This window comes from Cryptomeria japonica, chromosome 10 (genome assembly GCF_030272615.1).
Source record: "Cryptomeria japonica chromosome 10, Sugi_1.0, whole genome shotgun sequence".
Taxonomy (NCBI): domain Eukaryota; kingdom Viridiplantae; phylum Streptophyta; class Pinopsida; order Cupressales; family Cupressaceae; genus Cryptomeria; species Cryptomeria japonica.
This window is the reverse complement of record NC_081414.1, coordinates 639855835-639872489: the sequence shown is the minus strand read 5'-3', so window position 1 is coordinate 639872489 and position 16655 is coordinate 639855835.

The window sequence follows — 16655 nt, the reverse complement described above, 5'->3', positions numbered from 1 at the left end:
CTTTACTTTGCACTTTTTCCCTCCAGAAATGATACTTCAATTCAATATGATTGGTTCGTGCATGCAAGACATGGTTCTTTTAAATATTTATGGCACTGGTATGGTCACATAAGATCTTTCCAGGTTCTGTAAACGTCATCTTAAAACCTTCCAAAATTTGCCTCATCCAGATAGCCTGGGTACAATTCATATAAGCCGCAACATACTCAGCTTTAGTAGTAGACTGTGAAATACAACTCTGCTTCTTGCTACTCCATGAAACAAGTCTTCTTCCTAGAAAGAATACTCCATCGGTTGTGCTTTTCCGGTCATCAACATTACCTGCCCAATCTGCATTTGTGTACACCTTCAAATCAAAGTTTCCTTCATATGGATACCATAATCCATAGTCAACGGTACCTTTCAAATATCTAAAAATCCTCTTGGTTTCTGTCAAATGTGTTTCCTTCGGATTCTTCTAAAATATTGCAACTAGACCATCTGCATGAGCTATATTTGGTCTGTTGTGAACAACATATTGCAATTTTCCAATCATTGACCTGTACTCTTTCTCATCAATAGATGTGGCCTCATCTTCCTTAGAAAACTTACAACTTGTAACCATTGGTGTCCCAACTAGTTTACAATCACTCATACCAAATGTCTTTAATACCTCCTTCACATACTTAAACTGTGTGATGAAAATACCACTCTTCATTTGTTGTATTTGTAAACCTATGAATTTTTTTCTCTCCCACTAGAGACATTTCAAACTCACTTTTCATTTCATTTGCAAAGTCATTGCTCAGGTCATCATTTCCTCCAAATATGATATCATCTACAAACACTTCACTAACCAGTATTTTATCTCTTTCAGATTTGAGATATATGTTGTTGTCTTCACTAGTTCTCTGAAATCCTATCTTCATCAGGTGTGAATGAAGCCTTTCATACCATGCTCTCGGTGCTTGCTTTAATCCATATAGTGCCTTGTGCAACTTACATACCATGTCCTTCTTGTTAGTTAAAGCATAACCATCTGGTTGCTTAATGTATACTTCTTCTTCCAATATTCCATTAAAAAATGCAGGTTTCACATCCATCTAATATACTTTGAATTTTGTATGAGCTACAAAGGCCAGTAAAGTTCTGACACCTTCTAGTCTTGCCATTGGTGCAAAATTCTCGCCATAATATTATCCTTCTTCTTGTGCATAACCTTTGCAAACCAATCTAGCTTTGTTGTGAACTACAACACCATCTTCATTCAATTTGTTCCTAGAAACCCACTTAGTGCCTATCACATTTTTATTTACCGGTCGGGGTACTAGATTCAATGTGTTGTTCTTCTCAATTTTTTCAAGATCCTCGTCCATAAGTTTAACCCAATGATCATCACCAAATGCTTCCTTAGCAGTTCTAGGCTCAATAGTGGAGATCATGCAAGAATTCTCTCTGATTCTTCTTCTGGTTAGCACTCCAGCATCCTTATCTCCAATAATCTATTCAGGATTGTGATTGAGTCTCACATACCTCAGAATAACATGATCATTATCTTCAGGTTCATCTTTATTATCATCATCTTCTTCTAAATCTACCTATTTTGGTTGAACTAGTACATCAATATTCTCTTTACCGGTTTCAGGTTTCACAGGTTCTGGTTCCAAAAAAAAAATGCAAGGATCTTCATCCTTTTTCTCCACACTGGTTTCCCTTAAGACTTCAGGATACTCATCCACTCAAACATCAACACTCTCTATGATTCTCCATGTCTGGTTGTTAAAACACTTGTAGGCCTTACTCTTGGTGGAATAACCAAGAAATATACCTTCATCACTTTTAGCCTCAAATTTGATAATATAGTCACCTCTCTTAATAAAACATTTGCTACCAAATATCTTGAAATAACCAACATTAGGTGATCTACCATACTAGTATTCATAAGGAGTCTTGTCCTTACCTCTTTTTACCAGAATCCTGTTCATTGTGTAGACAGTCGTGCTAACAGCTTCTCTCCAAAAGGTTTTTGCTACACCTCCTTGTATCAACATCATCCTAGCAACTTCAAAAAATGACCAGTTGTTTCTTTCTGCAATACCATTCTATTGTGGTGTCCTCGGTGCAAAAAATCGCCGTTTGATACCATTCTCTTCACAATATCTAGTGAATTCCTCAGAAGTGAATTCTTTGGCTTGATCTTGTTGGCATTTGGCATTATAACAAACAAGGAGAGATTGTTGGCATTTCAATAAGGATATTGAGAAGGTTGTTGATGATTATGGATAAAACTGATCAAGGATGTTTTACTGTCTTAATATTATTATTTTGTCATTGATGTCAAGAAATTGATTTTCTAATTCAGTATGATGTTGCCATATCTTGAGAAGTATGATTTGATGAGTATAAAGATGTCGGTAAAAGACACAGAAAGAATATGATGAATAAGGGGAGAAATAAGTTATTCAATGGGCAACTATTACCGAGTTAGACAATGATGAGATCATGATGTTTACATTGTTTTGATATCATACATATGTTATTGATTGTAAGGTTAATACTACACTATGTTACCGAGCAAAGGAGCTAGTCGGTAAACCCTAAGGAACCTAGTCGGTAAACCCTAAGGTTATCGCTACCGAGTGAAGTTTAGTATTTACCGAGTTGCAATCGAGTAATAACATAATGCATTAAATGATAAAAGCATTATTTAATGAAGGAAGCTGATGAGCTGGCTATGATTAAATGATTGGTATGCCGTGAATGAAGTTTGTTAAAGAATCTATGGCAAAGGAAAATCGACAGGAAGATCTACAGCTCAGATTGAACCGCAATACCCTAGCACAAGTTCCAAGAAATGTATGCAAGTTCCTAGGCGAGGTAAAACATTTTCAGATTGAATGATACATTGAAACTGGTCAAAGTTTGAAGATATGATGGTTATGATTGATCATGGGAAATGTGATCAAGGAGATTAAGCGATTGGCGAATTGTTTATAAATAAGGAACTAATTGATAAACAATGTATGCGGGCAAGTGTATGCACAGGGATGCTACATAGTGATTGCCGAGCACAAAAGCTTGAAGACTTGTTTGAATAATAGAGTATAGAGCCCAGCAGTAGGACAAGATTAGTTCTATGTCTATATTGTATTGAGCAAATAAGAATATGCTTTAGCATTTTAGATGTGAAGTTGCAGATAGATTTTTATTACTATTATTTTTGTAAAGTGACAGAAAATCTCTTAACTGAGTGGACTTAACAGTTTTATTTGTAAAACCCTCTAGCAAGGTGACATTCTGATTGAGTGTTTGAAATCCTTTAGCAAGGTCACTTCTAACAAGGTGAAGATCCTAACAGATCTGAGGGAAATCCCTTAACCGGGTCACATCTAGCAATGTGTTTGTAATCTTTAACAGGATTTGCTTTTAACCGAGCATACTCTAGAAGAGTATATTTCTTAGTGGGTCTGAAATCCCACAGTGGTTTTTCCCTATTGGGGTTTCCACGTTAAATATGGTTTTATGAGTGTTATGATGTTTATATGCTTTTGAGTTTGCATTTTTAGCAGTTTTGGTTATATTACTGAAGTATAGGTTACCGAAGTTGAATCTGATGTTTTATGGAAGATTAAGTTTGTATGATTCACCCCCCCCCTCATCTTATTAGTTTGGAATCTGTACTTAACATTAAGTATCAGAACTATCAATTAGTATCAGAGCTTTGGACTCTGAAAGAAAAAGTTTAAAGGTACTTGAGGAAAATATCCAAAGATGTATAAGAGGGATGCACCGAAGCTGAACAAGTCAAGTTTCTCTACATGGCAGAAAAGGATGAAGCTGCACCTATCAGGAGTTGGAGAATATGTTGTATATTATCTAGAGAATGATTACATCACACCGAGCACCTATCCATTGACAATGGAAGAGATAAAGGCAAAGCAAGAACATATTCAAGCAATGATTGAAATAACATCTGCATTGATCGATTCAGAGTTTAATGATCTAGAAGGCTGCAATGATGCAAAGGCAATGTGGGACAAACTCATATCTGTGTATGGAGGTGATGAACATGTACAAAGAGCAAAAGTGGATAGTCTAAGAGGACAACTTGAATCTATGAGGATGAATGAAGGTGAGAACGTAACCCAGTACAATACAAGACTAAAGGAGATTGTCAATCAAATCAAAGGAGCGGGTGGAACTATTGAAGAAAAGGATATAATAAGTAAGTTGTTAAGAACCCTTCTACCAGCTTATGCAATCCGAGTCTCTGCAATCAATGAATTGAGGTCTGTACCCAATATGCCAGTTTCTTTAGATGCTACTATTGGTAAGCTACATGCATTTGAGTTAAGTAACTTTGATAACAGTGGGTCATCGGTAAATAAAGTTGAATCTGCATTTAGTTCTTTTCATCTTTGATGAATCTAATGATTACAATGATATAATGAGTAAGTACACTAAAGGGGATCACAGTGGAGCAAGTGAAAGATTTCGCAAGAACTTAGAGGAAGTACACAAACTATATGAGGAAATCAGAAAGCAAGAAGAGTTTGAAGCACTTTTAGCCAGAAGGTTACTAAGAGGCAAAGGTAAGTATAAAGGAAAACTACCTTTGAAATGTTTCAATTGTGATAAGATAGGACATATGGCTTCTAACTGTCCTGACAAAGAATCTACTGAAAAGAGAGATTACCGAGATGATAGATAGAAAGATAATCATTACAGAGGACACCAAGACTTCAGAAGAAGAGAAAGAAAGTCATGCTTAATAGCCGATGAGGAATCCAATGATGATAAATTAGATAAAACTGATACAGAGGAAGTAGTTTATGTGGCTATCAAAGATGGATCGGATGAAGAAAGGTATGAAGAAAAAGCCCTAATATCTCACATAAATACTAATGATTCTTGGATCATAGATAGTGGATGCTCACATCACATGACAGGTGATAAACACAAGTTAGTTATGTTAGAAGACTATGATGGAGGCTATGTAAGATTTGGTAATGATGCACCATGTCCGGTAAAAGGTAAAGGATCCATAACACTTCTTGACAATGCAAAGTGCAATGATGTTTATTGTGTTGAAGGTTTGAAATTTAATTTGTTGAGTGTAGCACAACTAAACAATACAGGACGCCGAATATAATTTCAGAAAGGAATTGTCAAAGTTTATGACAAGAATGGGAAGTTAGCTACTACCGGGACACAAACAAAAGGTAACACATTTCACCTTGACTCAACTCAGAATAAGTGTCTATATGCAAAGATAGATGATACCTGGTTATGGCATAAAAGGTTTTGTCATGTAAATTTTGATAATCTGATCAAAATAAGTAAGAAGCACCGAGTAAGAGGTCTACAGAGTTTGGAAAAACCTGAGAATGCTATATGCCGAGGATGCCAGATGGGTAAAATGACAAGATCAAGCTTTACATGTAAGTCTTACACTTCTAAGGGAATTTTAGATCTTGTGCACACTGATCTTTGTGGTCTTATGAAAGTTCAAAGTTATTATGGTGATAAATATTTCATATTATTTGTGGATGATTACTCAAGGATGATGTCAGTTATGTTTTTAAAAGAAAAATTAGAAGCTTTTGAAATGTTTAAATGGTACAAGGCAAGAGTTGAAAATGAAACAAGAAGACAACTGAAATGTCTTAGATCAGATAGAGGAGGAGAGTTCACATCTGATGAGGTCAACTTATTCTGCAATGATCATGGTATAAAAAGACAAGTATCTGCATCGAGAACTCCACAACAAAATGGAATTACTGAGAGAAGAAATAGATCTATTATGGATTGTGCCAGAATCCTGATGACTGAAAAGAAAGTGCCACAAACATTTTGGAGAGAAGCAATAAACACAACAGTTTACACCCTGAAACAAGTACAACTGAAGAAAGGTACTTTGAAGACACCATATGAAATCTGGTATGACAATAAACCTAATGAAAGTTATTTTAAAATCTTTGGAAGTAGATGCTATGTACACAAAGATGATAGAAATGGCAAGTTTGATTAGAAAAGTGAAGAAGGAACATTTCTTGGTTACTCTTCTAGAAGTAAAACATTTAAATGTTTGATCAAATCATCTAACAAAATAGTAGAAAGTGCAAATGTGAAAATTGATGAATTTGCAGAAAGAAATGATGAAGGAAACTCCAAGGAACCAGAAGATTATGATGAATTTGTCTATGTTCAACTGACAAGTCCTACCGAGAAAACTGCAGAAGGAAATGAAGAGAATATCCAGTTACCGAGTGATGAAGAAGATCATACAGAGCCTACCGCGCCTGTATTAGCCAAGTATGTCAAAAGACATCATGCATCAAGTCAGATTATAGGAGATAAGAATGATCCAGTAATGACAAGGAACAAACTGAGACATAACACATGTCTGATATCTGAATTTGAACCGAGAATAGTGAAAGAGGCATTTAATAGTGAAGATTGGATAAATGCTATGATAGAAGAGATTGATCAAATCAAGAAGAATGACACATGGACACTAGTCCCAAGACCGAAGGACAAAAATGTAATTGGTACAAAGTGGATTTTTAGAAACAAGCTGAATGAAAAAGGTGAGGTCATTCGAAATAAAGCAAGACTAGTTTGCAAAGGTTATGCTCAAGAAGAAGGAATTGATTATGGTGAAACTTTTGCACCTGTGGCTAGACTTGAAGGAGTAAGAACATTGTTGGCATATGTTGCTTTCAAAATTTTCAAGGTATATCAAATGGATGTCAAATCTGCATTTCTGAATGGTATATTAGAAGAAGAAGTTTTTATTGAACAACCTGAAGGATTTGTTGAAGACAAGAATAAAGATCAGGTATGTAAATTGAACAAAGCTTTATATGGTCTGAAACAAGCACCTAGAGCATGGTATGAAAGATTGCACTCTTATTTGATCAAAATTGGTTTTATAAGGACAAGTGAAAACAATAACATGTACATGAAGAATGATGAAAATGGAATACTAATCTCAGCCATATTTGTTGATGATATTATATTTTGTGGAAATGACTCTTTATGCAAGAACTTTGGAAATGAAATGAGCAAAAAATTTGAGATGTCATTAATCAGTGAGATAAAGTATTTTATAGGTTTACAGATACTGCAAATGAAAAATGAGATTTTCATTACTCAATCCAAGTACATAAAGGAAATCTTGAAGAAATTTGGAATGGAGGATTCAAAACCAATAAGTACTCCTATGACTACCAACTATAAACTATCAAAGAATGATGAATATGCATCTGTTGATGAGATAGTTTACCGATCCATGATTGGAAAGTTGCAATATGTTGTTCACAATAGGCCAGGCATAGCACATGCAGTAGGTATAGTTGCAAGATTCTCTGCAGATCCTAAGGAAACACACATGACAACAATCAAAAGAATTTTTAGATACTTGAAAGGCACTGAGGATTATGGCTTAATATATCAGAAAGGAAATGACTTTTATTTAAAAGTTTATACCAATGCTGATTGGGCAGGCAACATTGATGACAGGAAAAGCACAAGTGGAGGAGCTTTCTTTTTAGGAGAAAGACTAGTGAGTTGGCTTAGCAAGAAACAAGGATGTGTTTCACAGTCAACAATAGAAGCTGAATACGTTGCTGCAACATTGAATTGTACCAACATAGCATGGATCAAACAACTGTTGGAAGGTATAAATGAGAAGTTACCAAGCCAGTAACTATATTCTGTGACAATACTAGTGCCATTAACATTTCAAAGAATCCTGTTATGCACTCTAAGACAAAGCACATCTCTATCAAATATCATTATCTTAGAGAAGAAGCTCAAGAGAAGAAAGTGGTGTTGGAATATGTTAGCACAAATGAACAAATAGTAGATATCTTCACCAAGCCACTACCAAGGGACACTTTTGAGTATCTCAGAAGTAAGTTAGGGGTCCTACCCCTATCTTCTACTCACTAACCGAGTTCGGTGAAAGCATCAATTCGATGACTCTACATAATATCTTTTAGGAGTTGATGCTGATTTACACACTTTAGGATGTTTTCTAAAGGTGTGCAGGAAACAATATAGGAAATAATATAGGGAACAAGAATTTAAGACATAAATGCTCTGACCGAAACTAAATTGACACACAACAGCAGGAAATCACTTCATACAAGATGAAATTATGTTTTAGTTCTTTACTTTTTGGCATTGTTGTCAAAGGGGGAGAAGACAAAAGAAGAGGAGAAGACTAATGTATGGGAGAGAATTCTGATGATAGGGGGAGAGCATTTCAGCATTTCAAAATCTCACAGCAATCCGAATCAATAAGGTCAAATCAATTGGTTTTGCCATCAATGCCAAAGGGGGAGATTGTTGGCATTTGGCATTATAATAGACAAGGAGAGATTGTTGGCATTTCAATAAGGATATTGAGAAGGTTGTTGATGATTATGGATAAAACTGATCAAGGATTTTTTACTGTCTTAATATTATTATTTTGTCATTGATGTCAAGAAATTGATTTTCTAATTCAGTATGATTTGATGAGTATAAAGATGTCGGTAAAAGACACAGAAAGAATATGATGAATAAGGGGAGAAATAAGTTATTCAATGGGCAACTATTACCGAGTTAGACAATGATGAGATAATGATGTTTAGATTGTTTTGATATCATACATATGTTATTGATTGTAAGGCTAATACTACACTATGTTACCGAGCAAAGAACCTAGTCGGTAAACCCTAAGGTTATCGCTATTGGTTAATGAAGGCAGAATGTCTACCGAGTGAAGTTTAGTATTTATCAAGTTGCAACCGAGTAATAACATAATGCATTAAATGATAAAAGCATTATTTAATGAAGGAAGCTGATGAGCTGGCTATGATTAAATGATTGGTATGCCATGAATGAAGTTTGTTAAAGAATCTATGGCAAAGGAAAATTGACAGGAAGATCTACAACTCAAATTGAACCGCAATACCCTAGCACAAGTTCCAAGAAATGTATGCAAGTTCCTAGGCGGGGTAAAATGTTTTTAGATCGAAGGATACATTGAACCTGGTCAAAGTTTGAAAATATGATGGTTATGATTGATCATGGGAAATGTGATCAAGGAGATTAAGTGATTGCGAATTGTTTATAAATAAGGAGCTGATTGATAAACAATGTATGCGGGCAAGTGTATGCACAGGGATGCTACATAGTGATTACCGAGCACAAAAGCTTGAAGACTTGTTTGAATAATAGAGTATAGAGCCCAGCAGTAGGACAAGATTAGTTCTATGTCTATATTGTATTGAGCAAATAAGAATATGCTTTAGCATTTTAGATGTGAAGTTGTAGATAGATTTTTATTACTGTTATTTTTGTAAAGTGACAGAAAATCTCTTAACCGAGTGGACTTAACAGTCTTATTTGTAAAACCCTCTAGCAAGGTGACATCCTGATTGAGTGTTTGAAATCCTTTAACAAGGTCACTTCTAACAAGGTGAAGATCCTAACAGATTTGAGGGAAATCCCTTAACCGGGTCACATCTAGCAATGTGTTTGTAATCTTATTAGTTTGGCATCTGTACTTAACATTAAGTATCAGAACTATCGGATCTGTCCTCAAACACTTTATCTTCTTTCCACTCTCCTTTTCGGCTAAGGCTCTGAATGCCTTGAACTTACCAAATGCCTTTGTTTTATCCTTCAAGAATGTGATCCACATCATCCTTGAGCAATCATTAGTGAATATCATGAAATATCTATCACCTTGAATACTTTTAGTTCTTATTGGTCCACATAGGTCTGTATGAACCAAATCTAACAGATTCTCGGTTGAAAAAGACTTGCTCTTGAAAGTTGAGGATGCCATCTTTCCCAACTAACATTCCTTACAAAGAGCATTAACCGGTTTGTCCAATTGAGGCAAACCTCTCATTGTCTTTGACTTACTCACTTTAACAATGTTATCAAAATTCAAATGACGAAATCTCCTATGCCAAAGCCAACTTTCATCTACTTTAGCAATTAAATAGTTGCTGACTTTAGGATTTAGGTGAAATAGGATTCCTTTAGTCTACTTGCCAGTTGCAATCAGTTCACCTTTTCTCCCATAGATTTTGCACATGCCGTTTTTAAACTACAATGGATATCCTCTATCATTGAGTTGGGCAACACTCAACAGATTGTTCTTAAGGCCTTCAATCCAGTAGAAATCATCTACATTGCTCTTTCCATTAAGAGAAATAGTTCCCTTACCTTTAACCATGCAGGGTGAGTCATTACCAAATCTTACAACTCTGCCATCAAATTCCTTTAAAGAAAGAAATTTTCTCTGGTCACCGGTCATGTGATGTGAACAACCACTATCAATGATCCAATCATTAGAATTATCCATTCGTGAAACTAAAGCTTTCTGATCAAATGATTCTTCTTTAATAGCTACAAATACAATGTCTTCATTAGCATCACCATCAGATTCCTCATTAGTGATACCACCATCAACTGCAATAAGACAATCTCTCTTTCTTTTTCCCCTTGTACTTCTTGAACTTGTCTTGCTTGTGCTCATTATCACCATTAGGACAGTTAGCAGATATGTGTCCAATCTTGTTGCATGCAAAACATTTCAAAGGTAATTTACCTCTATATTTGTCGGTACCTCTGGGAAACCGCTTGTCCAACAAAGCTTCAAGCTCAACTAAATTGTCTTCATCATTGACTTCTCTGCTAGATCTAGATTCATAATTGTGACTGACATCTCTACTTTTTCTCATAGATGGGTTAGAAACAAAATCTCTAAATGCCAATTCAGATTTCTGAATACTATCATCATAACCATTTAATTCAAAAGCAGTAAGCTTACCAATGATGGAGTCAAGTGTTACCTTGGTTTTGTCAATAGATTTCAACTCCTGAATGGTAGCAACTCGGATAGCGTAGACCGGTAGCAGGGTTCTCAAAACCTTACTTACTACTGTGGCATCATCCATTTCACCACCAACACTCTTAATCTCACCAACTATATCTTTTATCCTTTGACCATACTGTTGGATATTCTCACCTTTAGCCATCCGCATGTCATCAAACTTACCTCTTAGACTCTCTTCCTTGGAAATCTTCACATATTCATCACTGATATAAATCTCTTCAAGTTTCTTCCATACCTCATGTGCAGTCACCATACCATAAACATCAACATATTCAACATTAGATAAAGAGATGATAATAGCCTCCAGTGCTTTATTGTTTTCTTGTTTCTCTTTCTTTTGATCATCAGTCATAATCCCAGTAGGTGCAACATATTGAGTATTAACATGTTCCCAGTATTGATTTCCAAGACTCTTGATATAAATGTTCATTCTGTCACTCCATATCCTATAATTCTCTCTATTAAACTTCAGACTTTCCTTCTTCATCATGATCTACAAGATCTTTACCTCAAGCTGTTCGGCTAAGAACTTAGAGGACCCGAGAAGCTCTGATACCAATTGACGGTATGATGAAAGAACAAGGATCCGGTCAACTACTAAGAGGGGGGGTTGAATCAGTAGATAGAAAAACTGATAAAACTTCACCAATCCCAAAATCAACCTCTCAAAGTAAACTTAGAACTATAAATGCAATATCTCTATCAAGATAAAAACTGTCAAGCTAAATCGGTTGACTGTTACAATAGATAATAGTAATCAACTTGTAACTTACAAACATCCAAATACTTTTACTGATATAAGTAAAACTTCATATTGTTGCCGATTATATTGACTTATCAAAGTGGATTAAGTAGTTAAGCAAATCAACCATAATGAAACATAACCACAAAAACATTCACCACTTGACACAATATTTTTGACATGGAAAACCAAATGGGAAAAACCACGACTAGATGAGACTCACAAGATAACTATCTGAACTCTTCTGAAGTTCACCCTGTTAGGAGACAAGCCTGTTAAAGATTTTACTAAAAGTCTTGTTAAGAATTGATCCTGTTAGGAACCACCCGGTCAAGGGATTGACTATAATGCCTTGTTAGAAGCAATACCCTGTGAGGAGAAACCTTTGTAAAGGATTTAGAATCCAAGCTAATGGATCACCTTGTTAGAGGATTTCAATAACACCAAGTTTGTTAGAGCTTACCCGGTTAGGCGATTTAACTATTGTAATTGTTAGAAAACAACAAGAGTTTTCTTGTTCATATCCTTTTCATGCTCCTATCTTCCTTTACTTGAATAACACTTCACTTGCTTGTTCATATCCTTTTCATGCTCCTATCTGCCTTTACTCAAACTGTAGACACAACATCTGGTCCGACAACCACACACTCAATTCAACTTTGGCAACACACTCAAACTAAAACAACTCATCGACATTATAAACAAATCAACTAGGTTGGTAACACAACAAAAACCTAATTCTCATAGAGATTACAAACAAGTCGGTTCAAGTATGACCATTTAATTACATAACAATCTCTACACATCATTCAAGAAAGTCTTGACCGCTCCTTGATCACCGCTTCATCGAACTTAGTAACTCATCACGCACTTTGCATTATATGCAGTATACTAGCTCATTCCCAAGACAAAAAGCCATTACCTCAACCCGCCAAAATCACTTTGAAACTCTCTTCATACAATATGCATACGTGTCATAATCATTACCGCTCATCATCAGATCATAACCAATATAAGCAATTCACCAAACTTAAACGGTTAGGGTTTATCAAAACAACAAGTAGGGTTTACCAGTTCAACTCTCTGATACTTAGCAATACTGGTTCACTCCACAAACTAACCTACTGGTTACAGTTTCCTTTCACTAGCTCTTCCTACCAGTTACAAAACAATATTACAACAACATCATTACCGATTAATTGACATCAATGACAATTTATCAAATCATTAATGCAATCTTCATGCAAATGCCAACAATGAAACCGGTAAGGGAAAATCACCTAAGAAACCATTTACATTAGTAGACTCTTTCAATAGGATGGTTCAAATAATTAAGGATTATGGAATATACAAAGGTTTGAACACATTGTTTATTCATTTATCTGAAAGTCAACAAAGGGAGATTGAAGATGCAATCATCTTCAATATGAATAAATTTAGTAGAGCCCTCATTGAGCTGCAAGGGCAGATTCCAAATTCTTTGTATAACTTAATTGATGCAAGGTGGCAGGCTGCCATTAGCCAAGACAAAAAATTCATTGATTATAACTTTAAGCACCTACAACCGGAAGCAAGTGAAGAGGAGATTGAAGCAATAAGGGTTAATGCAAAAGCATCATTAAGATCCAAAAAGAGATTAACAAGAATGTTAATAGGAGAGATCGAATTAGTCCAGAAGGAGGCTGAGATCTTGATCAAGAAGCCTTTAGGTCTGATCTTGGATGAAGAAAAAGATGAACAAGTTGAGGAAGGTAGTTCTGAAAGTTTCAATTCAGATGAACTTCCTAAAGGTGTTAAGATCACAAATTTTGAACCGAATAACAAGTATATGCAAGATGATCCTATTAATACTGAACCGGAGATAATTTTTAATGATAACACCAGAGACAATGCTCATAATACTATTGGTAATATAGATGTATTTGATGTTGATGTTGAAATGTTTGAACAACATGAGCAGTAAGAGGAACAAGTGGAGAAGAAAACTGAAGAAAAGAGCTTTGATGAGCCACCGGTGAACACACAACCTAATGACACTCAAACCCCATCGGTAAATGTAGATATTGATGACAGTCAAAAGGAAGAGACTGGTGAAAAGAAGGATGAGGAAGCACAACTGAATGAACAAAATGTGGGAACTCAACCACCACTGGTCAAGGACACCACTGAGGAAGAGAAGACAAAAGAAGATAAGATTGTGAAGGAGAAAACAAAGAAAGAAAATGCAGAGAAAACGGAGACAAAGGAGAAGAAAATAATTGATGATGATGACGATGATTTGGTTAGCATTAAAGGACCTATTGATATGGACAATCTGAGTTTTTCTCAATTGATGGATATTGAAATAGCAATGCAATCTAGAGCTTAAAAGAAGAGAATGAAGAAATAATATAGATCTAGGTAGAAAAAATCAAGACACCAGTTGATATTTTGTCTAGTCTCCTACTGGAGACTAATACTGAAAGTTTTGTTACTCCCATTGACAAACTTGGATAGTTGGTTACCGATGTCGGAGATCAACTCAAGACTTTTGAAGATGCAACATATATATCAGTTGAAAAGGGTTACAAGAAGAAAAGGACAAAACACCTAATGTCTGAGATAGATAAAGGTAAGGTAGCACTCACGGTTAATAAAGATTTTGGGTACTATTTCAAAGTTTTCACTGTTTTGTGCTGACTTGAAGGAGAAAAGGGAAGATGCTGAGAAAGAATTTGAAATCTTGAGTGAAACATTTAGACCCCTGAATGACTCAGCTATTCATTTTGGTAGATTTGTAGAAATCCATCACAAATTGGAGATGTATGAACATGAGCAGGTCAAACAGGTTAGATCATTAAAGGAGCTCCAGACTCAACTGATTCCTAAAGTGGAAATTTTACTATGAACATGAGCAGGTCAAACGGGTTAGATCATTAAAGAATGCACTGGAAACCGGAGGAAAGATTTTGGGTACTATTTCAAAGTTTTCACTGTTTTGTGCTGACTTGAAGGAGAAAAGGGAAGATGCTGAGAAAGAATTTGAAATCTTGAGTGAAACATTTAGACCCCTGAATGACTCAGCTATTCATTTTGGTAGATTTGTAGAAATCCATCACAAACTGGAGATGTATGAACATGAGTAGGTCAAACAGGTTAGATCATTAAAGGAGCTCCAGACTCAACTGATTCCTAAAGTGGAAATTTTACTATGAGCATACAAGGATTCAGAGGCTATTTTGGTTACACGTAAGATGATCACAGTTGATGCAATGAAGGAATTAGCAAGGCAGATAAGGACACATGTTGAGATTACCGACACACTGTTAGAGACATGGGATAATGATCTACAACAGTTGAAGTGTCATTTCAGTGACGCTTTTTCTAAACTTTCTTTGTAAAGAGTTTATGACTCTTATATCAATATATGCTCTGGTGCAAATTTTGATGTAAAATTTATATATATTTGATGTATTTTACTTCTTTATTTGACATTGTTGTCAAAGGGGGAGTAATAGATAAAGAGTCAGTAAAAAATTTGTATGTAATGTAAAGGGGGAGTAATAGGAGTAATTGCTAAGGGGGAGTACATGTCATTTCGTCAATTTTTATATTGCACACTTAGTTGACAAAATTTTTCCTAAGTGTTGCCATCAATGCCAAAGGGGGAGATTGTTGGCATTTGATCTTTTGGTCTAAATCGGTAATTGTTTGTTTTCTTGATGCAACCAATACATGTTTGATTAGATTGTTGTATGATGACTATGTTGTATGTTGTCATTGATGACAACTATGTTTCTACACTCATCTGATTTCTATAGTTCAACTAGCAAGACTTAATTGGTAAGCAAAGACAGTTTTTATCAGAACCGGTAATTAGGACTTTAACTGGTAAAAGACAGACAAAGTAATATTCTGACAACCGGTATAGGAAATCTACGAAGAATGGGATGATGCAGTTTTGTAGCAGCAATGAAGACTGGTAGATAAAGTTATGTTCTTGATCGTATGTGGTGATTCGATCAGGTGAATGAGATCTGATTGACAGAGCAGGTATTCTGATGGACATTCAACTGGTAGTGATGAAAATCACTTAGATCGGTAAAACGACACTTAATTTGTTTTGTAATGTCGATGGCTGACATAACTAAGGCGTGCAATGCAAGATTGTCTAGATACATTGAACCTAGGGATTTGTTTCAAGGTTCTAGTTGACCTAATAATGCTTTTAAGATGTGTGATGAGGTATGAAGGGATATACGAGTATGAGCTTGAATGTGTGAGAGATCATTAGCGAATTGCGTATTTCTGATAGTGCGGTGATAAGAGAAGTTCTAAGATGAAATATATGTGATGTTGTAATGTTCGGAAGCAGATCTTATCAGACACTAAAGGTGTTATAATAAGATCATTTGAACTTGTTGTCTCCCTAAAAGTTGCAAAAAGAAAATCCTCTCACAAGGTCACTCCTAACAGGGTGCAGTCGGATCCTAATAGGTCTGATCATTAAATCATCTAACCAGGTGACATTAACTTGGGTAGCTCCTAACAGGGCTGGTCCTCATAGGCCTTATTGTACAGCTCTTAACCGAGCTTAGACACTCCTAACAAGGTGTGCCCCTAACTGGGTGTTGTAGACCTTAACCAGTCAGATCTCTATACTGCAGATAGTGCATCTTTGTGGGTACTAACTCCCACCGTGAATTTTCCCATTTGGGTTTTCCACGTATAATCTCTTGTGTCATGTGGTTTATGCTTTATGTGGTGATTGCTTACTTGGTGTTATTTCTTATATGCCTATTGAGTTTTAAGTTGGTGAAATTGATAATTAGATTTGTATTATTTTTACTTGTAGTGATTCATCCCCCCCCCTCTCGGTGCCTTATAAGTTCATCACATCTTACCTTTTGCTTTCTATGACCTTGTGACAGGCATTTAAGAATTCTATATGTGGACACTAAAACCTGTAAATGACTATGACAGACTTAGGATATTAGTGCAAGAACTGAGACCAAAGGACTATAATGTATGCAAACTAGACCTGACTCTTTA